The sequence below is a fragment of the Eulemur rufifrons genome, chromosome 3 (genome assembly GCF_041146395.1).
Source record: "Eulemur rufifrons isolate Redbay chromosome 3, OSU_ERuf_1, whole genome shotgun sequence".
In the NCBI taxonomy this organism is placed as follows: Eukaryota; Metazoa; Chordata; class Mammalia; order Primates; family Lemuridae; genus Eulemur; species Eulemur rufifrons.
This window is the reverse complement of record NC_090985.1, coordinates 37,126,649-37,154,624: the sequence shown is the minus strand read 5'-3', so window position 1 is coordinate 37,154,624 and position 27,976 is coordinate 37,126,649. Positions and strand designations below refer to the sequence as shown.

General features: G+C 46.5%; 1 long non-coding RNA gene across 1 annotated transcript; it reads left to right on the top strand.

The window, feature by feature from the left end:
- Positions 1 to 373: 373 nt before the first annotated feature.
- LOC138381633 (uncharacterized) lies at positions 374 to 27,461 on the top strand. Its single transcript, XR_011233164.1, has 4 exons — positions 374 to 582; positions 13,285 to 13,459; positions 16,840 to 17,036; positions 27,263 to 27,461. It is a non-coding gene; the product is annotated as an uncharacterized lncRNA (long non-coding RNA).
- Positions 27,462 to 27,976: the final 515 nt, after the last annotated feature.

The following is a 27,976-nucleotide window of genomic DNA, read 5'->3' as shown; positions in this document are numbered from 1 at the left end:
CGCCTGACTCTGTCACGCAGATGAGGCCTGTGGCTCTGTACATGCAGTTTATTCCTCACACTTGGCAAATACGTATCAAAGCAGAAAGAGCCCAACCTTAGAGTTTGACAGACTCAGTTTTGAATCCTTGCTCTGCCTTTCCCCAGCTGGCGACTCTGAATAAGTTACTTTACTGCTACCCGTGCCTGGGTCTAGTCTCCCCCTCTTAAAATGAACATAGAAACATTTGCTTCCCCTGATTTGTTGGAAAGAATCGAGGTGATGCTTGCAGAGCCCCAGTATAAGCAGTAGCTCTTACGGCGATTTTCTTTTTTCCAAAAAGGAACTGTTCTTACTATCCCTGTGGGGGCAATAAAAGCGTTTGTGGCAAGAGTCCAGTTACTTGGAGGTGTGTCCTCTGTCGGTTTACTCTCTTGCAGGAAAAGTGCCTTCACCAGGACACATGGTAAACCCGCTGGCTACTGCAGCTCTGCTTGGACTCCCTGGAAATCAGCAGCAGAGTAGGCACCTGCTGCTTGCTGGCCTGTTGTTTCAGCTGCAGTCCTAGGCTGTGGGAACACACAGGGACAGGACAACAAACACGTGAGTCACTGAGGACTTCCATCCTGGAGCCAATGAGGGGCTGGCACCTTGTGACTTATAAGGGTTCCCAGTAGATATGCATGTATCTGCTCAGTCTCCCTTGAAGTGGAGCCTGCCTTTGCTCTTGCACTCTGTGGGGGGGGGTGGGAATGGGATCGTGTATGACCTTTAGAACTGTGATCCCACCCTTCCTCCCTCCTGCATTTCTTGGTGGGCATCTTGCTAGGTGCTGGGGACATGGTGATGAGTAAGACGTGAGGCAGGGGACAGACAGATCAACACGTGGTCAGCTGGATCGCAGCCCCCCAGAGATGACCGCATCCTGATTCCTGGAACCCTTGACTGTCACTTCACATGGCAAAAGGACTGCGCAGATGTGATAAAGTTAAGGATCTTGAAATGAGGGAATATGCTGGATTATCCAGGTGGACCCAGTGTGATCACAGGTGTCCTTAGAAGAGGGAGGCAGAGGGAGATTTGAGTACCCAAGATGAGAAGGTGATGTGACTAGAGAAGCAGAGATTGGAGGGATGCAGCCAGGAGCCAAGGAATGCTGGCGGCCTCAAGAAGTGGAAGACAAGGGCAGGTTTTCCTTTGGAGCCTCCCAAAGGAACTATCCCTGCTAACACCTTGCTGTTAGATCCTTAAGACTTATTTTGGATTTCTGACCTCTAGAACTGTAAGAGAATGTTGTTGTTTTCAGTGCCAAGTTTGTGATAATTTGTTACAGCAACAAGAGGAAACTAATACAGTGTATCAGTGCAGTATTATAAGTGTTAACACCAGTCTTCCCTAGTGAAGAAGGAGCCTAAATGGATCAATGGTTTCCAGCTAGAGCCCTGGAGTCCCAATGCCTTGGTTCAAGTTCATGATCACCTTTTACTAGTTAAGGGGACTTTCACCATGTTACTCCCCAAAGCCTCAGGTTCATCTGTCATCTGTAAAATAAGGGTAGCAGTCATTTCCATGTCGCAGCGGTGGTGAGGATTGAGCAGTGAAATGCACGTGAAGTTCCGGGTCTGGAGCGCAGTATGTGCCCAGCACCCTTCTCCTGTGCCTCCAGCAGGGAAGCACTGGATGCTGTAGAACCACTCAGCAGGGATGCGAAATGCCGGGCAATGTCTGGAGAGGTCTCCTGGGCTGAGGCTTTTGGATGGGAGAATTGACAGGGCATAGTTTTGGATTTTTCTGAAACAGTCATTTGTTCCTCACCCTGCTGGGCACTGCCATTCACAAGAAGCCCCAGTTTTTCCTCCGTGAGCCACTCATGAGCATGCACAGTTCTCTCCTGTAGCAAACAGGTGTCTCGCCCCTGTCATGGGCTTGCCAGGCACCTTAGGAGTGGCGGGTGAGTGGGAACTACTGCAGGGCCGCTGCTTCCGAGCTTCCCCAGAAGGGCACCAGAAGGCTGTCAGAGCAGCTCATGGAGCGTCTCGTGCAGCAAGTGCAGTAGTCCAGCAAGTGACTATTAGAGAAACTGAGGCTGCTTCAGGGCCAGGCCTTTGCCGCGGGCTGCAGTTCCGTTCCTGCCTGCCCCCGCTGCATCGAGGGTGCTGCATTCAGGCCTACCTTGGGGTTTGCCGCTTCCCTGGAACATTTAGGAGGAAGCCTGATGGCTTTGATGCTCTCTGGTTTGTCCATTGAGGACTTGCTCTGGGGATTCTCACCTAATAGGCTGCCTGGCCCCTTTCCCCCGGCCAGTGAGCCACGGTCACTGCCAGAGGTCTAGAGGTGGGTGGTGGAGGAGGCAGGGATGTTTGAGACTCAGAACTTCTGGGAGGCTGGGCACTGTGCTGGTGCTTCAGGCCCTGTGATCACCACACCCCTGAGGGGTAGAAGCTCTCGTGCCCATGATGGTCTGCCCGTCTGCTGTTGGCTGCTTACTGGACATAACACCTATTCTCTCTTTCAATCCCGCACATACATTTGGAGAGGAGGGATCATTATCACTGTTTCGTATATGGCGAACTGAGGAACAGAGAGGCTGACTTACTGATGGTCACACAAGGAGTAAGAGGTGATCCCAGATGAGGTTCTGGAATGTATGTCTTTTTGTTTAATAATAGATGGGGGAGGGGTTGTTTTGGTTTGTTGTAGAGTATTTTCTTTTCCCCAACTGGAAATGCCTTTGTCATTGCTTTGTGTTGTGGCAGTCTGTTTGCATTCCTGAAACCATGTCAACAAAAGGTTTGCAGAGGGACATGGGCAGCCTTGAAGCATCTGGACTGTAAGAAGAGCATGCAGAGGGAGGATCTCTATGCATTTTTAGCATAAATGCATGCTGGGCTGGTTGCAGCCACAGACAGAGGAAGACCCCAGCCACCCCAGAGTCTCTGCCCTGTCTGAGAAGCCTGTGCTCTGAACCACAGACCTCAGTGGAGCTCGGAGCCACTCAGGGGCAGGAGAGGCTCAGTCCCAGTCTCCTTCCAGGTAACAGCAAACACCACTCATGCTCGCGGGCCAGAGCTCAGCCCTACATTTAGCTGAGTACAATTCCTGGTGTCAGCCATAGGATGAGACGTGGCGTAGGACTCTTGGGTGAGGTGGCACTGGACGGTGAAATCGGGGGCTGCAGTGAGGGTGTGTTGGCTGGTGGAAGAGGGGTGCTGTCTGCAACAAGCGCAGGGGAAACACCATGGATTTCACTGCACATTCACTCTGTCCCATGCTGTTCCAGGTGTTTCCAGATAGATCATCCCGTAAAGCTCTGCCTCCCCTTTTGAGTAGACATCATTACTCCCATTTCTCAGGTGAGGCAACTCCAGCCTGGGACATTCAGTATTTGCCCAAACATTTGCCCAGCTACAGGGTGGTGGAGCCGGGATTGCAATCCGGTCATCCTCCTTCCGAAGCCCTCGTCTTTGCACTCTGCCACCTCCTGTAAGCTGATGTCATAAGAGGCAGTATGGATGCTTGCGGGAAAATGGAAGAAATGGGAAGTATGTGAGCCTTACCTGTTTACACTCATTAAAGGAGGTAAAAATGGAAGGCTCGCCATCCATTGCTGCAGGGAGGCTGGAGGACAGCAGGTATGTGCTGCTGGCGGCGGTCAGCAGAGTCCTTGGAATGGGTTTTCTTAGCCTAGCGTGCCATGCGGCGTTCATAGTGGCTGCATGTTTTCACTCTGTTATCTCATTTCTCAGGTTTATCCTAAGGGGATAATTCAGAGGAAGCAAACAATTATTTTGTGAAAATGCCTATTAAATCATGATATTTTTCTTTTACTTTTGATTATGGTAAAATTCAAATACCCAGCAAAGTAGAAAGAATAGTATAATGAACACCCATATGCCCATTACTTGGTTTTAATAATTCTGAACATTTGTCTTATTGACTTCATCCTCTTTTTCTAAAATATTTTCAAGTAAATTTTAGACATCATGATATTTCACTCCCAGATATTTAAAGGTAGCTTTAGTCATGATAAAAAGTTGAAACCAAACCGAAAAGGAGAATGATTAAATAAACTATGATGTATCCACCTGGCACAATATAATGAAACCTTTACAGTTATCATTTTGAAGTTCCCATTGATTATTGAATTAATGTCTGTTTCCCTACTAGTTTAGTGGGGACAGTGTTCATTTTGCACACCATTTTGTCTCTGCTTCCTAGTGTGGTGCCTGGCATATAGCAGGTACACGGTAAACATTGGTTGAATAAATGATGAGTAAGCATTTCTAGATCCTTGAAATAACCCGCTGAGTGACCCAAGCAAAGCACATAATTTCATATGAACACTATGTGAAAATACATGTGCATACAGATGATTCCTAGAAGGCGCTATTGGGAATTTCAAGTTTTTATGTTAACATAATGGGAAGAATGGGTGAGCTTTTCTTCTTGCTTTATTTCTTTCATGTTGTGATCATGTGGCTATAACAGCAAATGTGGCCGTCACTGCCGTTGTGGAGGCAGCTGACACTTGCTTTCTGCTTGTTTTGTACAGTTCAGTAGAAAAGGAACACTGGCCTTGGAGCGGGAAGACTTGAGTTTGAAGCTGTCACTGCCCTTTGCATGCCGTGTGATCCTGAGCAATCTCCGAACCTCTCTGAGCTTAGTTTCTTCAACTGGAAAATGTGATCATGGTTCTTGTCCCTCTGCATTTCCGTAACTAAATGAAATAATCAATGAATCGTGGATGTGAAAGAGCACTGCAAAATTGTCCAGAGCTAGCTGTTCTCTTCTCTGCCAAGATGCACCCAACCCTCCAGTACCCAGAAGGGCACACCCACTGCCCTGATACCCTCTGGGCGGAGAGCGAGCGAGCAGGAGGCACTCAATGCAATCAGGGCTTCCTTAGATGGCTCATCAGAAAAACTCTCTGCTGCTGATAAACCAGGACCTGATGGCTAATTCAATCAGAGCGCTCCACTGTGCTCACCCCGCTTACTAATTGATTGATCCATTCTCGGGCGAGTTGGTCTGGTGGTTAAAAGGAGCTAGAGGAAAGGTTTCTGCCTTGGGTGCTGTTACGGGTTAAATTGTGTCCCCACCAAAAATCACATTTTCCAATTGTACAGACAGAGGACTTATTTTTCAAGTGGGACCTGGAAAGGGAGCTTTGTATTCATTATCCCTTTTGATTCTACACCATCCCTATCATGCATCCATTCACGCATTCAAAAAATACTCACTGGGCACCTCTTCCGAGCCCAGACCTGTGCCTGGCTCTGGAATACAATGGTGAAAAACGCCAACATGGCCTTTGCACTCAGGGCGCGTATAGTCTGTAGTAAAGGAGAGAGGCAGATAAAGGGGAAAATTAATTATAGCTTCTTATAAGGAGCCAAACTGGGTGCTGGGAATGAGAACACTAGGCTCAGCTTCTCACCAGAGAGGGCCATTCCATGGAACCCCCGGAAAAGTAAGGAGCCAGGCATGTGAGCAAGAATACAATGTGTTTCCCTGGAGCAGGGTGGCCTGAAGACCCTCCATGGAGGGGTCCTGAGACCCAGATTGGAATCACTGCTATCAACTTTCATTTTGCTGTTTAAAACTAAGAATTTGGCTCAAATGTCTGTTGGAAGGTTCCTCTGAGCTCTGATATCTCCAGGAGTCTCCATCTCATCTTCTCCCCACTTGGCATGAGCCGCGTCATTATTCAGCACGTATTTATTCATCCTTTGCCACATGCCTGGCACTTTCCTGAGTGCAGGGATGGTGCTGTGAGCAGCAGATGCGGCCACGGCACTCATGGGGCCTGGAGCCAAGTGGGGGAGGCTCAGAAAGAAAGAATGTCATTTCCTGCGGTGGTCAGGAGTGTCCAGAGGGAGGCACGTTGTGTTAATGGGCTCAAGGGTGACAGTCTCTGGAGTAACGGGCCTCTGTAAATAAGCAAGTCACCCATTTACGGGCCCTGCCCTCCTGCACAGTCATCGCTGGGCCCCTTCAGGGTCATTCCACGGATTCATTGACAGTGCCCAGTTCTCGTTAGTTGCCTCCTTGGGGACAAAATGATTTGTCCTTTATTGCTTGCAAAAGCAGGCTCTGCAGTAGGCTATGTCCTGCTAATTGAGAGGTGTTCTGGGAAGTGGTGCGGCCCAGTCTCACTAGATTCACTGAGAGGAGGCCCTCTAGAGACCTTGAACCCGGCCCTGTTGCTAAAGCTCCCTGCTGGAGCCGAGCAGGTCCCCAGAAGGAAGCTTAATGTTCTGCGGTAGGAATGATGGTCGTTCCTCTCTCCTGCCCACATGTCTTCAGCCAAGGCCACAGAACACAGAAGGGACCTTGGCGCTATTGTGTCTTTGTGCTCAGGTCCTGTCTGAGGGAGGAGAAGGGAGACAGGAGGGTGGGGAGGGAGGGGTGAGCTCCACTTGCCAAGCCAACCTGCTCAGCACGGGCGCCCCTCCTCTTGGCCACTGGAAGGCTTTCTTCCTCCTGGCCACAATCAAACACTGTTTCTTCTCTCTGCCTTTGTTCCCTGGGATTCTTCTGACCATTGGTGTGTGAAATCGCAGCCGCAGCCACTTGGCAGAGGGGTTCACGGAGGTGGCAGAGCACCTGCCTGGGTTCTTGCCTCTCCTCCTTCCCTGCTTCCTCCCTCCTCCCACCTGTCCTTACCCGGCAGCCACCTAATTCTTCTCTTTGTAAATGGGGTTCAGAGAACAAGCCTCATCAGCTGCCTTAGGGAATCTTCCAAAGACACAAATCCCACCCTGTGCCTACCTCTTTTCTAGTTAACACTTCTCAGTGTCCCTCCCTTTCCTGTTGTCCTGAGTTAATGCCCTCAGGTCTTCGTGGCCATTGTTCGGCTTGTGGGCACTGCTTCCTCTCCCAGCGGGGTGGGCTTCAGGAGATTGTGACATGTGATCAGATTCTGGATATATCTCAAAGGTAGAATTTTCTGGTGGATTGGACATGGGGTGCCAGCAGAAAATGATCCCAAGGCTTTTATCTTGCACAACTAGAGAATGAAGTTTCCACATATTGATATGGGGGAATCGCGAGGGGAGTGGGTGTTTATTTTGTGGGTAGAAGTGGAACTGTTATGTTTGAGATATTGGTCAGACATCCATGTGAAGATACTGAGGAAGCAGCTTCTCATATGAATCTGGAGTGTCAACTTAGCTAGGCCATGGCACCTTGATCAAACACCAGTTTAGATGTCATCATGAAGATATTTTTTGGATGCAATTAACATTTAAATCAATGGACTTTGAGTAAAGCACATTACCCTCCATAATGTGGGTGAGCCTCATCCAACCAGTTGAAGGCTTTCTAGCAAAAAAGACCGAGGTCTCCCGTGAAACTGGAAAGTGGGGATTCTGGCTCCACGCTGCCTTGGCACTCGAGCTGCAACACCAGCCCTTCCCTGGGTCTCCAGTTTGCTGCCAGGTCCTGGAGGTTCAGGACTTGCCGGTCCCCGTAATTGGCCTGTTGGTTGTGTTTCTCTGGAAAATCCTGAGTAGTACATGGAGTAAAGGAATAAACTTAGATACCCAACATTTATACAATAAGTATGTATTTGGATTCATATATGGGAGTCAAGTCATTTAAGCCTTGAGGCTGGGTGTGATCCCAGGCGGCAAGTGTGGACAGAGAAGAGCAGTTCATTGGGCTGCACAGCACAGGAAAGGAGATTCAGAAGCCGTGTGTGTGTGTGTGTGTGTGTGTGCATGCATGTGCGTGTGTGTTTACGCTGCCTCTTCTTAAAACCAGAGCCATCTATCTCCTTGTTTTTTCTGGAAGTTTGGGAAGTCATCCTGATGGGGCCACCTATTTATCTGATGGATGCTTTGCGATTCCCGTGCTGCAGCCCCTCCGGTGCTCTGGGCAGCAGAATGGCATCCAGCCGTCCCTTCTCCTGTGCCAGAAATTGATTATTCCGGCATCTTCCTTCTGGGCCATTTTCAGTTCCCCTAACCACCAGTCTCTTGAAGCCATTTAGCGCCTCCTCGTACTGCGTAATCCCATTTATTAAAGCATGTGGAGCTTCCTTACTGGCAAGTGTTAGTAAAAATAGTTCCGCAGCCCCAAGGGACAGGGTCATTTGAACTTAGTGACTTGAAAAACGTTTGGTGTGAATAATGAGAAGTGCAGGACCATGGAGATGAATTTCCCTCTCCCTCTTTGTTCCTTGTTTTCTTTGTAAGGCACAATGTTTAACCTATATTTTCCAAGAACTGTGTGTAGGTGGGTTGGCGGGGACAATTGATTTTTTAGAGAAGTATTGTTCCTCTGGATGTGGAAACCAAGAAGCAAAGAATAATATTGAGCAAGAGACGTCCTGGTCACCGGGCCTGGGCTAATTATGGTGACAGTGTTGCAATGTGTTTGGGCCATCGTGTCATGTAAGAGCATCACTTCTCTCTCAGCCGGGTTGTGCTCTGGATCCAGGGTAATCCCCGGGGCCTTGTTCTTCTAGCCCACTGTCAAGTGGATCATCTACTTTCTAAGGCTGTGATTAACTCTAAAGGAGGAGTGCAGCCTGGCAGGTTGAAGGGACACAGGTCTTTGTGTGAGGGTTACTGAGTTGTGGCTATGGTACTGCCCCTGCCTTGCCGCGTGACCTTGGGCATGTGTCTCACCTCTCTGAGCAGCAGTGTCTTTATCTGTGAGGAGTTTGGACTAGGTGTTCTCTGAGGGGTGGGAAACTGGTCGTGGGGGCGTTGCATGCCCTACAGGGGAAGCCCTCCCTCAGCATCCAGCTGGCTATTGTATTGCGGGAGAGCGGGTCCAGGGCTGCCAGATTAATTTTTGGACATTGTAATATAATGAAATTTTCTGAATTTTGGATGTGAGCACTGAACCCAAAAATATTTTAAACATCCTGTGGGTGAAACATGTCGCCAGATAAAGCCCCCAGGTCTTCAGTCTCCAACTCGGTTTCACGCATTGCTCTTCGTGGGTTATCATGGGCTGGGGGCCAGGAGGTGAAGGAAGCTCTTTTGATTCATTTTGTTTTGAAATCAGCATGAGTATTTTCAAGAACTAGGGGAATAATATCAGAGGGGAAGCCAGGTCACGAGATGCTGTTGCCTAGAGACCTAGACAGAGGGCATAGCCCTGCTTTCCTCCAGATGGAATGAATGGCCTGAGACAGGGGCCCCAGAGCTGAGCTCCTTGGAATTTATGCTGAGGTCCCTCCTCCAGCCCTGCCTTCCGCTCTGTGCGTGTCATGGCATTCAGAGTCTGAGGAAATCAAATATTTCAACATTTTTTTATTTTTCACTCAATAATATATCTTGGAGATCTGTGTGTGTGCGTGTAGGATGTGTACACACACCTCATTCATTTATAACTGCTGCATAGTATTCCATAGATTCTTTTCCAACCCTGTTCTATTAATGAACATTTGTTTTTATCCATTTTCCCCTTCTATTTCTACTTCTTCTTTTCTTTTATTTATTTATTTATTTTTTTTGAGACAGAGTCTCACTCTGTTGCCCAGGCTAGAGTGAGTGCCGTGGCGTCAGCCTAGCTCACAGCAACCTCAAACTCCTGAACTCAAGCGATCCTCCTGTCTCAGCCTCCCGAGTAGCTGGGACTACAGGCATGCACCACCATGCCCAGCTAATTTTTTCTATATATATTTTTAGCTGTCCATATAATTTCTTTCTATTTTTAGTAGAGATGGGGTCTCGCTCTTGCTCAGGCTGGTCTCGAACTCCTGAGCTCAAACGATCCGCCCACCTCGGCCTCCCAGAGTGCTAGGATTACAGGCGTGAGCCACCGCGCCCGGCCTATTTCTACTTCTTCTGATGTCATGTCATAGGGTCCTGTAATTTTTCTTTACCCACCCTACACTCCACACCTCCCTGCTTTCCCTCCTCTCTCTCTCCCTTCTTCCCTTCCTCCTTCCCTGCATTCGTCCCTTATCCATTCATCAAACATGCTAACCCTGTTGAAGCTGGCAGATGAGGCACAAAGGCCTTGCTTGCAAGAGCTCTAATCCAGTGGGCTCCTAGAGAAGAAGCACGTGACAGTCATTCCGGGAAGCAGGTTCCTCGGTGGGCTTCTTATTAAAGGAGCTCTTTCTGGCCTTTGGAGTGTGTAAGACTCTCTGAGGCAGGGTCTCAGTGGTCAGCCACTGGACCGATATTACCACATCTGCCTTCCTGGGACCTTCTAGTACCTTCATTGGCTGCATCCCCCACCCTGCTCCTTCCTATTTCTGAAGTCTGTGGCTTGGGCAGAAGAACACCATGGTGGGCTCTGGAGTGGTGGCCTTGAGAAGGGACAAGCTGACCCTCATGGGCCCGGATGGGACAGCTTTTTTCTTTGGAGTGAGAGAGAGCAGAACCTTGAACAAATTTGCAAATCAGAAGCCAGCTTGAAAATGAATACAGAGCCTCTCATGTTTTTCATTCCAAAATATTAAGTAGAGATGACTACAGGGATTGAAGGCGGTCTCCTCATCAGAGACGGGTGCAGGGAGAAGGAGGAGAGTCTGCAGTCAGTGTTCCTTTATTTTCCAAATGGGTTTACAGCACACCCTGTGCCTGCATGTCCCTCTGCTCTCATCCTCTGCACTTCTTGCTGCTTTTCTTGTGGGCGTTGTTACAATCATCACAGTAAAGATCTTCAGAGCATCGCACTGGAGTGAAGCCCTCGTGTGCAGCAGTTCACAGTCGGGGCTGCCGAGCCCGACAGCCTGCTCAATCTTCACCACTTCCGTCCCTGGAGCCAGTCATTTAAGCTCTCTGTGTCTCCGCTTTGTCCTGTGTGAAATGGGACTTGTGTCACTGTCTTCCTCCTTGGGATGTCAGGGAGAGTAGGATGAGTTATTCTGTGTGAAACATCTTACTTAACCCTAGAATGGTGATGGTGCCCAGCACATAGGAGGTGCCCAGTAGATTTCTCTCTCTCTCTCTTTCACTCACACACACACACATAGACACACACACACATAGACACACAGACACACACACACACTCACACACAGGGAGCTCAAAGGTCTTCTTATTAGACAGGCCTTTATTGGCCACTATATGCAGACAGCACCACCTCACACCCCCATCTTCCTTTGCTTTTCTGTCTTTATTGATCTCCACAGCACTTACCGTCATCCAACCCACCATATATTTACCTGTTTATTTGTTTGGTGACTGTCTGCCACCCCCATCCCTTCATGAGCCCCAGGAATGAAGAGATTTTTGTTAGTTTTATTAAATGCTTTATTCCCTGGCATATGGTAGGTGCCAAGTAAATATTTGTCAGATGAATGAGTCTCTATTTTAGAGATGACTTCTGGGCCTAGACTCAGGCACAGAGAGGTAAAGTAACTCACCCAAGGTCACCCAGCTACTAGCAGGCAAATCTGGGCCCAGAGCCCACGTTCTAATCTAAATCATCACTACCGCCTGCTGGTGACAAACAAACAAACAAACCAAGGAAAACTGAGCACAGTGCCTGCAACACAGGAAAGACTGAGTCAATGCTAAATAAAGGTACTAATGCTTACAACAACCGTCTCTGCCCCATGCAGGTCCTTACCTTGAGGGGACAGCAAGGATTTGAGATGTTCACTATAAAATACCAAGCGCGGCGGCTGGTGCCTGGTGCCTGGTGTGCCATCAAAGAGTGGTGGCTATTTCCTATTAAACTTGTTATTTTTACTGTGTTTTAGCACATGGTGTTGTACTTGAATGTTACTTGCTTGCCCTACTTATCTTTGTCCGTCCTGAGCCTTAGCCAGACTGAGCCTTAGCCATCCCGGCATCCCCACCTTCTACCATTGTTCTTGGTATGTCGTTGACATGTGCTAATGTACGTGAGTGAGCGGATAAACGAGCGAACAAGTGGGCCAGGGGTTTGTTGGGGCCACTCTGGCCAGATGTTTGGGGACGTGTTTCCTGGAGCCTTATCCTCCCTTGTCAGATTCAGGTCTAGGACAACGGTAAGGTTGCTCCATTGTTCCCGGATAACATGCCCTATCTTAACGTCTCCGAGGGGCAGCCCTCGGACACACCCAGGAGCCTGCCCTATCGCTAGCCGCACTTGGGCCTTTTGCAGGCAGCAGTGCAGCCTGCCCTGAAGAGAACTTTCCTGTGTCCCACCCTGCTCCTTGATGCCTCCCCCTGGTGAAAAAAAAATTGTTTAAGGGGCCATTTCTCTCTCTTGAACTTCTCATGTTGCAGGAAAGACCTAGAAAACATGTTATATAAATATGATTTATCTTTGCCTGAGTCTTCATAATGTGACCCTTGTCTTCCAGCTTGTATCTCACCCACACCTTGTCGGATGGGTGAGTCCGTCCTTATCCCTATAAGACACTGAAATTTTCTTAAAATTGTATGAATTTCAAAAATTATATGACTTTTAGATCACATAGCATGAGAGAGCGAGCCTGGGGCCAGAGCCAGCTGTCTGCTAGCAACCCCGTGCTTTTTCCAAAGAGTTTCCTGCAATGGCTGTATTTCTTGTTGTTCTCTCTCCTTACCTGCTGCCAGAAAAGAGTTGAGGGGTGTGTTACACATTTCGTGATCTGGGGCAGCTTTCAAGTCTGCTAGCTCCGCGTGACAGCTGAGCTGCCTTGTGAGGTGTAGTGAGGGTAGACGTCGTAATGAGCAGACGTGGATTCTGGGGACGCTTACCTCCTGCCAAGCGTGCCTTTCCTGTTGGATTTGACTCTTCCATCAGCTGTTCGCAGACTGAGTTGGATGTTGGAATCACCAGGGGAATTTAAAAATCCTGATGCCAGTATCCCACCTGCAAAAGTTCTGATTTTGTCGGGAATGGGGCCTGGGCTTTGGGATTTATAACGTCTTCTCCCCGGATGATTCTGTTGTGCAGCAAAGTTTGAGAACCACTATCTTCTAAGAGGAAGCGGGCAATCCCCAAACGCTGTTTCAGATAGTAGTTCCAGCCCTCCTAAAGCAAGCCTTGACTCAGACCTGCTCACCTTTGCTCAGATTTGTGGCAGCTCCCATTTCAGAACAAATGACAATGCTGAAAGAGGAAGCTGAGGGACCAGGGAGTTGGGCGTGGTCCCAACAGCTGTCATGTGCTGTGTTCATCCTGCATACCAGTCACTGTTCTGAGCACTTTATATATATTAACTCATTCAGTTTACAGCCCACACAGTGGCCCTAAGAGGCCTCTGCTGGTGTCATCTCCATTCCACTGATGAGCAAACAACATGGAGCCCATAGGGAACTTGTTCAAGCTGGTAGTAGCAGAGGATTTGAATGGGATTGGAAGACAGGGAGCCTGGCTCTGGAGGCTGCTGTTTTAATCACTACATCTATTGCCTTGCAGGATGTTCTTAGAGTTGTGCTATACTTGTTCCCACATGGCTGAGGATTTTCTCTCACCATTTCATCCTCCGTGGTAATGCTGAAGCTTCATTCTGATCTGTCACTCTGGTGCTCAGGGACCACAGCTCGTAGTGCATCTGTAGGGGGAAGCCAAGCTCCTCAGCACAGCATATGAGGTATGCCCTATGCATCCTGACCCCTGGCTGACCATTCTGTCACTATCCGTGTTATACATTCTGGTAATACCATCTGGGAGTCCCCTCCCCTTTCTCTGCCTGTGAACCCCTACTCTTCAATACCTAGATGAAATATCCTTTTCTCTAACTGGCCCAGGAAGAGTGAATGAGGCCTTTCTCTTTGTTCCTGAAGTTCTTCGTCCCTTTCTCTGTGATCACATAGATGATAGCCTTTTTCCTCAGCCCCCTCCAGGGGACTACAGGTGCCTTGCAGAGTGGGGCTCTGCCTTACTGATGCTTGTTCTCCATCAGTGCCCACCACGGTGCCTCCAGCAGATGGCCAGCCCCTCACACATAGGATGCCCTCCTTCACCTTAGGTTCTACTTTGTTTTAGCCACCGAAATACACTCTCTGTGTCTTTTGACCACCTGAAGGGTTTCTGGCTTTGACCAATGCCTTCCTCCAAGACACCTTAGCTTTAAATTGCACACTTGACGTATGCTGTGGTTTTCTAGGCTGAGCTGTGGTTTTAGGTGAATCCTGAGCTCTAGTGGAGGTTTGCTTCAGTCTAGCCTTGGGCTTTCTGCATTCTGGAATATCGCAGGGCCCAAAAGTAAAAGAAAACCAACCACCTCTGGGAACAATATTGAGACTTTGCTACTGCTGCAGTGAAGAGGACAGGAAAAGGCAAGTCTAAGAGACATTAGGTGAATTCTAAAAATTCTAAGAATTTTTTCTGCAGAAGCATGCATGATGTGAATAGAATCTTCATCATGACATTGTTTGAAATAGAAAAAATGAGATTTAACTTAAAAGTTCATTAGCTGGGGATTGGTTGATTAAATTGTGATACCTCCATAAAGTGAAATACAATATAGCTGTTTCAAAAAATACTAAAAACACATGGCACACATGTTAATTAGCTGAATTTATCCATTCCACAATGTATACATATTTCAAAACATCATATTGTACACCATAAATATTTACAATTTTTATTTGTCAATTAAAAAATTAATCTGAAAATTAATTAGTGGCTTTATGAATGAATAGGGAACATTCTTTGAAGCTATATTAACTATCAAAGAGCAATGTAAACCTTAACAATGTTTTTTTAAAAAAACAACTGGGCATAGAACAGTATGGAGTGTGAGCATGCTAATAGCTACACACTAATGCACCAACCCCAGGTAAGCTACCTGAACTTCTGCATCTGCAGATGTGCTTGATGCTCTGTTGTTATTGCGTCTTTACTGACCTGTAAGTCAGTCCTAGGAGAGAGCACTCCATAGAACAAGCGCACAGGAGGCTTTCCATCAGTATTTGTGAATGAATGAATGAATGAGTGGAGGGAGGGAGGGAGGAGTTTTCTTTCTATGATTCCCCTCTGCTTGCTACTCCTTGAACATGAGAGGCTGGTGGCTAAGCCCTGAGGTCTCTTCTCCTTCTCCTGGTTACTTCCCTGGCCTCCCCTCCTCGCCCTTGAGTTGTGCTCTGCAAGCCTTTTTCATTATCCCCCAGGTTACAGAGAAACAAGGAAAGAGGAGAGATTTGAAGCAGACCTTTGAGATTACAGTGTGTAGCTGACATTGTCAGTTCAGTCGGGCAGATCTGACTTCGTTGATTAATTTGGTTGCATGGGCTGAGCCGCCCCAGGGCTGGGCTCAACCTCTCCATCTGACAGTGTGCCAGTGAGTCAGACCTGTTGGGGTTTGAGTCCTCCCTCCAGCGTGGCTGCCCATGTGACCTTGGCCACTTTACTTTAACCTTGCTGAATCTTAATTTCCTGATCTGTAAAAGCAGGCTAAAAATGCTTCTCTTGAGGTTGTAGTGAGGATTAAATGTGATAACATAAGTGAAAGTGCCCTTTGAAGAAGGAGGAAGGTGAAAGTGCTTACCGTGTCGGGAGGAAAGTGTGGAGGGCCCCCTGTTGTTCTCAGGTGCCTCATCCTTCCCAGGGAAGAATCCCAACGACAAGTCAGAAGAGCTTATAATTTGGCTCTTACTCTTTTATTCAGGGCACTTCTCTTGGCCGCCCAGGGTTTTCAGCTTAAGCAAATAAATTACCCTGCTCCGCCGGGCTCCATGTTCTGTAGCCAGCCATATGTTTGAGCTTGATAGAGATTCTTATCTGGCCTGGTAATATTACCCAGCGAGGGATGACATTTCTTATCAGAGGCCCTGCGGAATCAGAGACAAGAGCCCTTTCTTTTTTCTCAGCCGCCAGGCCTCCACGAGCAGCGCTGGCAGGGAGGCTGGGAGGGGCAGCGCGGGCTGTCGTGGCCATCAGCTGACCCTCCTCTCTTGAGATAGTCTTCCTTGAGGAAGTGGGCCATTTTGAGATTTTTGCCTTTTGGAGCCACTGATAGAGGCAGGGCGGGGAGTGTGAATGAGGAAGGAAGAAGGGAGTGTGGTGATGCTGCCCAGCTTGGGAAGAGGGCCCTGCCCTTCTACTGAGAGGCCTGGGGACTCATTGGCTCTGCAGGGCAGAGACAGCTGAGGCCCTGATACCCAACAAGGTCTGGGCTGTCTGAGTGGTGGGGTGCTGGGGAGCTTCCACGTGCCCCTCCAGGTCCACTCTTTGTCCTGCTCCGCCTTGTTCTGTGCCGAGAGGCCCACCTGTGCAGATGCATCAGCAGCATGGATGCAGCACTGGGCTCCAGAACCCTCTGGCTTCTGTCTTGGAGGCACTGGCAGGATAGGAGGGCAGGAAGGGAGTGAGATTAAGGTGTTTATTTTTCTACAGCCTTCCTGCTGGGTCCCTGACTGATTCAGGTAAGGTCCACACAGAGGGCCCTGGGTTTGAATCTTGATTCTGGCATGCGTTTGCTATGTGATAGTAGGTAAGTTGTTGAAGCTCTCTGTGCCTCAGATTCTTTATCTGTAGTACGGAAGTGATGCCACTTTACTTGACATCTGTCACTTGCTTTGGGGTCTGGTTGATCTCTGAGCCTCTCATTTGCCCTGAATCCTGGAGGAAGAGGCACTGCCCTGTGCCCTGAGGGCCTGGCTGAGGCCAAAGCTCTAGGGTGGGAAGAGGAGGTTGAGTGGACCATGTGACTGGGAGCTGCAGCCTCTGTCGGGGACACACGCTCAGGGTCCTTCCCCTCCTGAGTTTCGGGAAGTCCTGTCTCATGCAGCCCTGCTCCCGAGTACTAATCTTGCTGTCATCAGAAAGGGAAGGAGAAGTGGTTTTCCCTCTCCATGGACCCGTTCCAGCAAGCAGTTCCTGCCTCTGCTTCCTTCCTGCTGGCGCCCACATCTCTGTTTCCTTCCATCTCTCCTCCCCCACCCCGCCTCTCCCGTCCCGGGCCTCATATTGGGCACCTTGAGTTTTCCCGTCTTACGAGTTTCCTGTCTCTCAACTCTTCTCCCAAAGGTCATGTCCAAATTCTGAAAGCACAGCTCTGCTCATGTCCCTGGACAGCTCAGAAACAGCCAGCAGCTCCCTGTCTCCTGCAGGATTGAAGTCAGACCTCTCAGGAAGGCATTTAAGTCCCACCTCAGCATCACTCCAGCCTGTGAATCCAGTCTGATCCACCACCTTTAAGTCTCTCAAGTGGGGAATTGGTCCCGGTAAGCAGATCTCACTTCCTGTCTTTTAAACCTACTGCTTTCTTTCTTTGACTTCTGTGCTTTGATCCCATTTTTTCTTCTCCTTGGATGCCTGAGCAATCCATGGCTTCTGGCTTCAGAAAGTGTTGGGTTCAGTCCTCAGCTCCACCAGTTGTTGGCTTTGCAACCATGGACACGTCCCTTCACCACTCTGAGCCTCAGTGTTCTGGACAGTGACATGAGCTGATGGCTCCTGCCTGCAGGGCCACTGTGAGAAGAACCTGTCTCAGGGCTCTGACTGGGGCTTCACTTATTACAAGTTCTCCATGAGTGGGCGCTTCCCTCTCCCTCTGATTGGCCGTCCGTCTGATTATCCACATCCCGCCTGTCCTGAAGTCCCATTCTACCATTTGCCTCCCCTCTGGGTTGTTCCACCTGGAAGTCACCATTCTCTGTTTTAAAAACTCCGAGTTCCTCGTGTCTGGGTGGTAGGAATAAACTTTATCTCTTTCTGTCTGTGTCTGACTTCCCAGCACAGTCCGAATAGCTTCAGGACATTGATTCTAGAAGGTTCTCAGCTTGGCTGCAGGAACCAGATTGGGTGACTGAGCCATCAACTGTAAAGGAATGGAAGAGAGTCATCTGTTCATTCATTGAGCAAAATCTGATTGAGTACACATGATAGATTATGTCTGGGCTTAGGCCGGGCGCGGTGGCTCACGCCTGTAATCCTAGCACTCTGGGAGGCCGAGGTGGGCGGATCGTTTGAGCTCAGGAGTTCGAGACCAGCCTGAGCAAGAGCGAGACCCCATCTCTACTAAAAATAGAAAGAAATTATATGGACAGCTAAAAATATATATAGAAAAAATTAGCCGGGCATAGTGGTGCATGCCTGTAGTCCCAGCTACTCGGGAGGCTGAGGCAGGAGGATCGCTTGAGCCCAGGAGTTTGAGGTTGCTGTGAGCTAGGCTGACGCCACGGCACTCACTCTAGCCTGGGCAACAGAGTGAGACTCTGTCTCAAAAAAAAAAAAAAAAAAAAAAAAAAAAAAAAAAAAAAAGATTATGTCTGGGCTTAACAGTGGAATTGCAAGGAGGCATAAGATGGAGACTCTATCCTCACGGACCCTGTCATCCAGGGAGGAGGTTGCCCTACTGAGAATCTGTGTCAGGCCTGGACTGCAGTCGTGGTGGGACATGGGCCCCTCCTCATAGGCAGCTCAGAAGCTGGTGTTGGTTGGGGGTGGTTGGGGGGAGTTATGTACCCAAGGAGAGGATGCTTCCCTTCAGATGGATGCCCCCATCCCCCGAGATCAGAGAGGATCGGATGCCCTCTCAAGATGCCATTAGTGCCTTGTTGAAGTGTGGACTGTCCAATTCACAGATGGCTCCCACCACCCCTGCTCTGGTTTCCCATCCTGTCATGTGGTGTAGCCTTTGTGGTTGCAAGCACAAGGCTTTGTTAGGTAAGTGCTCTAAGAAAGAAGTTGTGGGACATTTTAACAGGTTGATTATGATGATGCCTTGACCACTTGTGTCAGCATGTCCATACCCAGGACAGTGAGTGCGAGCCAGTCAGCTGACAGTCCTGATCCTCTGTGGACTCTGCCCTCGTGGACCTCGGGTGTCTGGGACTTTGGTTGAGTTTATTTTCCACCAGCACTCTTATCCAAGTCACCCTCTGTCTCACCTAGACCACTCACGGCAGCAGCCTCCAAATTCGACTCCCTAGATCTAATCTTAACCCTCTGCAATCCATATCCCTCTGCAGCATGATCTTTCTGAACTGTGAATTTAATTGTGTGTTCCCCAACAAACATACCTAGATCTTCACATTTCTGCTCTTGGGATGAAGACCAAAATCCCTGTGGGGCTTTGTGTTAGGCTGCCTCGCTGGCTCTTCTCATTCTCTGTTCTTCAGCCACACTGACCTCTGCTGAGTGATAAAAAGCTACCCGGTCCTTTGCACGTGTTATTTCTCTGCTTCTCTCCATTTATTCCTGGCAAGTGCTTTCTTAATCTTCAGCTACTCCTATTGTTTTCTCCCATTGCACTCAACTTTTCCTTCCTAGCGTGATTGCCTGATTGATTTTCCAGCTTTATTGAGATATAATTGACAAATAAAAATTGTATATATTAAGTGTACAATGTGATGTTTTGATATATAAACACGCATTGGGAAATGACTACCCCAATCAAGCTAATTAACATATCAATCACCTTATATAGTTCTAGTTCCTTAAGGTATAAAGTTAGATTATTTGAGATCTTTCTCCTTTTTTATTATTTTTAATTTCTTTTAGAAGCACGCTCTCCCTCTGAAACCCTGGCTACAGTGCAATGACTCAGTCATAGTTCATTCTAACTTGAAATTCCTGGGCTCAAGCAATCCTCCTGCCTCAACCTCCCAAAGTGCTGGGATTACTGGTATAAGCCACCATACCTGGCCGAGATCTCTCTTTTTAATATATGTGTTTATCACTATAAACTTTCCTCTTAGAACTGCTTTTACTGCATCCCATAATTTTAGTATATTATGTTTCCATTTTCATTTGTCTCAGACACATTTGATTCCCTCTTGATTTCTTCTTTGTTCAGGAATGTGTTATTTATTTTCCATATATTTGTGAATTTTCCAATATTCCTGCTATTACTGATTTCTATTTTCATACACCACTGTGGTCAGAGAAGATACTTGATATAATTTCAGTCATCTTAAATTTGTTAAGAGTTGTCTTGTGAGCTAACATATGATCTATCCTGGACAATGTTCTGTGTGCACTTTGAGAAGAATGTGTATTCTGGTGCTGTTGGATTAGATACAGGCAGTCCCTGGGTTACAGATAAGATACATTCCTGAGAACATCTTTAGGTTGGATTTGTATATAACTCAGATCCCTGATAAACAGCACATATATGGTAATAACAATAATAACAATACTATAATGTCTCATATGTGATAATAATACAGTTTAATACTATAGTAATAATACTCCTGTACTCTAATAAAAAGCTACAGAAACTATTGTGCTCTTTCTTTTAATTCAACAAACAACATAAAAACAGACCCATTCAAAAAGTTTAGCTAGGAGATGGGAGAAATTTCAAAAACGAATATTAAAGGTTAACATTCACTTAATGTTACCTCAATACTAGGCTAGGCTAATAAGAATGTTATGCTTATTTTGATCTTCCAAACAAATTAACAGCAGCCTTCCCATTTCAATAATTAATCCATTATACTGCTTAGTAATAGTTGATGCTTTCATTGGAGAACTACCTTTCACATGTTCCATTATTCTCACTTTGTCCTTTATAATTGTTCCACTTGTCTAGCTTAATGCTTTTCTAATAATTAATGGTGTCTGGCCTTTGTCTGAATGCTTAATTATTTCTATTTTCATTTCTATCATGATCAAATTTATGTTCATTGCAGGCTCACCTGGGCTTGTCATGGACTTTAGCTTTGGAGGTGTGGTCATGAGGGTAAACATAGAATCAAAGTCAAATAAAAAAGTTAAAATGAAAGTGATGCTGTGTGTAAGTGACTGTATAAACAGTGAGACTAACCACTAGCATAAAGATACCATGCCAATGAATTGCTTATACCTTATAGGTTTGTTTACATGTGTGGAAGAAACTAGTTCCTGAATTATTAATATTATTATTTAATTATAAATTATCCTTGTGGGGAGCCTTAGGACTCCATTCATAAGTATGGAACACTGTAAATCAGGTTGTCCATAACCTGGGGACTGCCTGTAATGTTCTGTATATGTCTGTTAGGTCCGTTTGGACTATAATGTTGTTCAATTTTGTTGTTTCCTAATTGATTTTCTGTCTGGATGATCTAGTCATTGTTGAAAGTGGGGCATTAAAGTCCCCTGCTATTATTATATTGGTACCTATTTCTCCCTTCTTTTAATATTTGTTTTATGTATTTGGTTGCTCCATTGTTTGGTACATACATATTTACAATTGTTATATCCTCTTAATGAATTGATCCCTTTATCATTTTGTAATGACCTTTTTTGTCTCTTGTGACAGTTTTTGAAAAAATCCATTTTGTCTTTTGGTTACTATTTACATGGCTATCTTTTCCAATTTCTTCACTTTCTGCCTATGTGTGTTCTTAAAGCTAAAGTCAGTCTTTTGTAAACAGCATAGAGTAGAATCTTGAGTTGTTTGTTTGTTTGTTTTTGTTTAATTCTTTCAGCCACTCTGAATGTCTTTTGATTGAGTGTCTTTGCTTGCAAATTTAAATCTATTTAAATTTAAAGTAAGTATTGATAGGTAAAGACTTACTGCAATTTTGTCAATTGTTTTCTGATGTTTTGTAGTTTGTTTGTTCCTTTCTCTCTTGTTCTCTTTCTTTGTGATTTGATTTGTTTCTTTTTCTTTTTATTTCTGTAGTGGTATGCTTTTGATTCCTTTATCTCTATCTCTTGTGTATCTACTACAAGTTGTTTCTTTGTGGTTACTATGAGGCTTACATAAAACATCTTACAGTTTTAATAGTCTATAGTTGCTAACAACTTCAACTGCTTACAAAAACTCTATACTTGAACTTCTCCTTTTTATTTCATTGATATCACAATTTGTACCAGTTTGTACTATTGTGTATACATTAAGAAATTATTGTAGCCATAGTTATTTTTAATATTTTTTTCTTTTAACTTTTATACTAGAGTTAAAGGTGATTTATGTACCACCATTACAGTATAAAAGTATTCTAAATTTGATTGTATTCTTACCTTTACATTGAATTTTACGCTTCATATGTTTTAATGTTGTTAATTCGTGTCCTTTTCTTTCATCTTGAAGGACTCACTTTAACATTTCTTGTAAGACAGCTCTAGTGGTGATGAACTCCATCAGCTTTTATTTGTCTGGGAAAGTCTTTCTCTCTTCATTTCTGAAGGACAACTTTGCCAGATATCATATTCTTATTTGGAAAGGTTTTTTTCCCTCCACCATTGCACTCTCTCCTGGACTGCAAGGTTTCTGCTAGAAATCCAGTAATAATCTTTTAAGAGTTCCCTTATATGTGACAAGTTGCTTTCTGTGTTTGTCTTTGACTTTTGTGAATTTGATTTTAATGTGTGTCAGTGAAGATCTCTTTATGTTTAATCAAGTTAGGATTCTTTGGGCTTCATGGATCTGGATGTTTATTTCCTTCTCCAGATTTGGGACGTTTTCTATTATTTTATTTATTTTTTTTTCTTTAAATAAGCTGTCACGTTCTTTACTGTCTTTCTCTTGTAGGACTCTTATAATGCATGCATTGTCACTTGATGGTGTCCCATAAGTCCTGTAGGCTTTCTTCACTCTATATCATTCTTTTTTTCTTCTTTTTCCTTTCCTGAGTAATTTCAAATACTCTGTCTTTGACATCATTCTTTCTTCTGGTTGATCTTGTTTGATGTTGAGGCTCCTTATGGAGTTTTTAATTTCAGTCATTGTGTTTCAGTGGAGAATTTCTGTTTGTCTCTTTTTTATGGTTTCTCTTTCTTTACTCAACTTCTGCTTTTGTCCATGTATTGTTTTCCTGATTTCATTTAGTTGTCTGTGTTCTCTTGTAGTTCACTGAGCTTCCTCAAGGCAACTATTTTGAATTCTTTGTCAGGCAATTTGTAGATCCCCATTTCTTTAAGATTGATTACTAGAGCTTTATTTTGTTTCTTTAGTGGTATAACGTTTCCTTGACTTCATGATCCTTATGGCTTGTGTTGGTGTCTGTGCATTTGAAGAAATAGGCACCTCTTCCATTCTTTACAGATTAGCTTCAGCAGAAAAAGCCAATCACCAGTCAGCCCATCTAGAGATTCTGAGTGGGCTTGCTGGTAGTGTCTGTGGGCAGGTTTATTGCTGGAGTCCTTGGGTGGGCTGGCCTAGTTTCTGTGTCAGTAAGCAGGCAGCCCCATTTCTTGGGTCCACAGGGACCATCCTGGAGCCTGGTAATACTTGAGTAGGCCTGGGGCTTCGGTCTGTATGGGCAGATATAGTACCTGGGTCAGTAGAGGTGAGCCTAAAGCCTGGATTCATGGCTACAGGCCTGGATCCTAGGTCCACAGGGCCAGCCTGGCAGTGGGGTCCATTGTGACAGGTTCATGGACTGGGCCCATGGGGCAGGCCTGGAGCCTTGGTTCATGGGAGCTAACAGGGTGCCAGGATTCACTGAGGTGGGCCTGATGCCAAGGTTTGTGTCAAAGTCAGATGCTTGCTTCACTCTTCTTCTTCTACATGGAGGGTATCTCTCTCTCTGCTGCACTGCACTGGCTTAGGGCAGGGGTGATATGGGTAATCTGACACTGTCCTTTCCACCACCTTCAATGCATCTTTTCTCATTTATATGTTCCACCCAGATACTATGATTTCTCATCTGGATTCCTTATGTCTTGTGAAGGAATTTTTGTGCATGGATGGTTGTTCAGATTGATGTTTCTGTGTGAAACAAGAACTAGAAACCCTATTATGTTACCTTGCTGAAATCGTTCCTCCCTCCATAGCATGATTTGTTATGATGCATTTATTCGTGTTTGTTTCACATCTGTTTTCCTCCACTGGATTGGAACTCTGTAAGGGTAAGGATGAAGTCAATTTAGTTTACCACAGTCATAGCAATAAAAACCAGTGTGGTTATCATACTGCCTATGTGCTGGGCACTGTTCTAAGCCTTTCATTTTTACCAAATCTTTTCATCCTCATAAGGCTTTACTGAACTGTAGGTAAACTGAGGCACAGAAAGATTAGATAATGTAGTCCAACAGACCCATCTAGATGGTAGAGGGTAAAACCAGGATTCCAAACCTCAGAGTGGCTCCAGAGTCTGTGCTCTTACCCACTTTGGCTGTCTCTTCCAGTGCTTCCTTCTCATGACCACACTAAGGATAGTGCTCAGCAAACGTGCAATGTATGAATCAAAGTCCACTCTCCTATTTCTCAGAGAACTTCTGAGAGCACAGAGTTGGCAGAATAGTAAAGAGGAAGGGACCTGGACTTAGGGATCCAGCATAGATGGCTTGATATCTGGGCTCACTATTCACCACGTGGGTGACTGACAGGCTATTTAACTGTCACTGAGCCTTGGTTTTCTTAGGTCAAAATGGAAGCAATGCTATTTAGCTCACATTAATAGTAAAGAGAAATCTGTGAGGTGACCTGATAGGTTATACTGTGTGCTCAGAGTGTCATCTGTCCTCTTGGAGAGGTTCTCATTTGTAGGCTGGATGACATCACATCCCCTTTCACCTGAAAGTAGCTGGAAGGAAGGAGATTGTCCAGAAGGAGGTGGCGTTAGCTTGGGTTGACAGGGAGAAGGAACAGGGGTCTGTCTGCTGCTATAGGAAAAGGAGGGGATGTACTCACCTTTTTTCTAGCCTTAGCGTGTCACTGCCTTAAGTTGTAGTTTCCACTGCCTTCCATTTCAGGGCCGAGTGTGTGGAGACTTTGGTGACCCCCTGCCCATGCCACATTATTGAAGGCCCCCGGTTACTCTTTGGCTCTCTGAACATCCTGAGTCTCCGCACTGGCTGCTTTCTCACCGTGAGGTTTTGCTGCCTCTTGCCCCTGGCCTTCCTGCCCTGTGACCTTCCTAAGGAGGCCCCGCACAGGCCCAGAATCATTGCTTTGGCTTTCTGACCCTTCCTAGGAAATCCCCAGGAGGTGCTCTGGAATAAAATTTCCCTGCAATGTTTAGTGCTGAGCATTACTTCGCTCTAATCCTCTTTCCTTCCTGCATCCTCTCCCCAGTGCGCAGTCCTGCCTTACTCTGCTTTCTTTTCTTCCATGTTTTGTGCATATTGTTTTCTTTCTGAACTTTCCATCAACCCCTTACCTCCTTGGGGCCTGTAGACAAACAGCGTCCACTTCTCAAAGGAACAGAAGTGCTGGCTTCTTGTAACCCGGCCTGCCCTAGCAGGAGATGCAGGCCCCCAAGGCAGGGGGAAGACACTTGGCCTTGTGACAGGCATGCACAGGTGACTCATCCTGGATGCTGGACTGGCCAAATACTCGTCCCTGGAAAGTCACCAAGCCTTCCTGGACCAGAGAACGGGGCCTCGCTGATGAGAGGAACAGTTTGTCGTGGCTGTGTTTTTGACTGGTGACCTCCCTCTCCTGGTGTCTTTCTCTTACTTCTGGAATCACTGCAGCCCCTGAGTGCCGCCCCATCCCTTCCCAGAGACAGCGATGTTTAGGGACATAGAGACTTAGCTCCACCAGTTAGTGGGTGTAAGTCTGTAACCAACATTCTGAAGCCAGACCATTTGGCTTCTGATCCTGGCTCCCTTACTTACTAGCAGTGTGATCATGGACAAGGTTCTTACTCTTAATGCCTCTGTCTTGGTCTCCTCATCAGTAAAATGGGACACCGAGAGTAGTGTTTGTCTGTGGGAGACTGAACTATGGGTCCCAGTTCTTTACTCCTCCGTAATAACATTATACCTTCATACTTTTGTCTCAAGGTGGGTGACGTTACTTTCTCACCCCTTGGCTTTGATCTTGGCCTCGTGACTTGCTTTGGTTCACGGGATATTGTTAGCAGCACAACCCATGTGGAGGATGGAGCACGTAGAAGCTTTCTTGCATACCTTTTGTAGAGACAGCATGCCTCTGGTGCCTCCGATTCACAGCGGACGAGAGGCGTGGAGCAGAATTAACCCCCAACAAGGAGCCAACCTTAGGCAAACTCTGCTTGTATCAGCCAAGCCCTAGCCGACTAGTAGACGTGAGAGTGAGACATAAATGCTTTTCACTGTATGCCACCGAGTCTGGGGCTGTGGTGTTAGGCAACATTTTTGTTGCTGTAGTGGACTAAGATACCACCTTGTAGGGTTGTCACAAGAATGGAGTGGGTTCGGGTATTAATTTTCTGTTGCTGCTATAGCAAATTATCACAAACTCAGTGGCCTTTACAACACAAATTTATCATCTCACAGTTCCATAGTTTAGAAATTCGACATGAGTCCATTGGGCTGCTATCAAGGCACACAGGTTGGTGTTCCTTGCTGGGGGCTCTAGGGAGAATCTGCTCCTGCCTTTGCCGGCTCTGGAGGCTGCCCACACTCCTTGGCTCATGGCTTCTTCCTCCATCTTCATAGCCAGCAACAAAACATCACTCTGTGCTTTTCTCCCATAGTAACGTCTCTGATTGGCTCTTTCTTCTGCTTCCCTCTTCCATTTTTAAGGACTCTTCTAATTATGTTGAGCCTACAGAAATACTCTAAAATAATTTCCCTATTTAAGGTCCTCAAACTGGCAACTTTACTTCCATCTGCAACCTTACTTTCCCATCACTATGTAATCTAACATAGTCACAGGTGTCAGGGATTGGGGAATGGACATTTTGGGGGGCCATTATTCTGCCCACCGTGGCCATGTCAGGCATTTAGAATGGGGCCTCACTTACACTAAATACTATATACATAATGGCATTATGGTCAGCTTCAGCTTTGTCATCCATGAGATGAGAGTGAGATGCAGTCCTGCCTGAAATCCACACAGGCATGCTCCTCGGAAGGGTTTGCTTACCTCCTAGAGACAGGTTCCATGCCTTGCCCCTGCTGGACTGGAGACAGTGGGTTTGTGACACAGCATGGGGTGAGATGTGAGTGATGTGCATTTTCTAGCTGGCTTGAACCACACCAGAGATCCTTTAGGGTGATAACAATGTTCCTGCTTAATTATCACTGAGTCTTCAGTTGCTCTCACTGTCGCCAGTAGGTACAGCGGCACCAGCACAGCAGACTGGCCGAGCACCCAGGGGGCTGGGGCAGGGCCAGGCCAGGCCAGGGCTGCCAGCTCATATCTCCATGTGCCCAGCTGGTTCCGTCCTTGCCTCTGACAGGGCCCTCTGATCTTCTCACATACAATGGACTACAGGGAAAAAGAAACTTCCTGGCCTGATTGATACCAATTTAAAGGAAACAGCTGGCTTTAGTGGGGGCAAGGAAATGAACTTCAGTGAGAGTGATAAGCTCTCGCCAGTCTGAGTTCTGGGTTGAGTAGCTGCTGGTGACTGTACGATACAATCAGAGGTCGGCAGTGGGAAGGACATGAATTCCTACAGATGCTACGCTGGCATCCAGTGTGTGAGAACAGGCTGAGAACCTCCTATTGGTTCTCCTCACCAGTAGGAGAAGGAGAGCCTGGGCTTTCGGGGGACCACTGTTTTTGAGTTTCTTCTATGACTTGTTGTGTTGCCACCAGGAAAAGAATGACATACTCTGGACCCCACTTTCTTTGCAGTGGCAAAGTGGAGTCTGCTGGATGTTTCCCACTGTGGAAAGGAGGTTGCTATGGCAATGATGTGTGCCTGAGTTCATGAAGTTGAAGTTGAACAATGGGAAGAACTTGACGATTCTTTGCAGATCAGCACACTATGTAGAGAACTGAGGCTCAAAGAGGTGAGGTATGGCCCAAGATCACACAGCTAGTTGAGGGTAAAGCTGGCTTCTGGAACCAACCACAGCATCCTGACTGTTGCCATCCTCAAGTCCTGTCACCTGTTGACTGGAGCATAGTTGGTCCTTTCCAGCCAGGCCAATTCTCCTTGTTTCCAATGCACATTCCTTGATGGCTTAGGTGTGGCTAGTAGCCTCTTGCCATGTGCTTTGGGCACCCCACTGTTTAATTTGACAGACTGACCACAAGTCTTGTTTCTTTTGTTAATTATGTGAATCATGACTGTGAGTGGGAATGCGAGGTCCAGATTTTCAGGGACATATGCCACAGAGTGGGAGACATGTGTGATGGTTAATTTCATGTGTCAGCTTGGCTAAACCATGGTACCTGTGATACCCTGGTTTTGGTTAAACACCAGTCCAGATGTCACTGGAGGTATTTTTTAGATGAGAGTAACATTTAAATCAGCAGACTTTGAGAAAAGCACATTACCCTCCATAATGTGGGTGAGCCTCACCCAATCAGTTGAAGTTACCCTAAGATGTAGTAAGTGGGAAT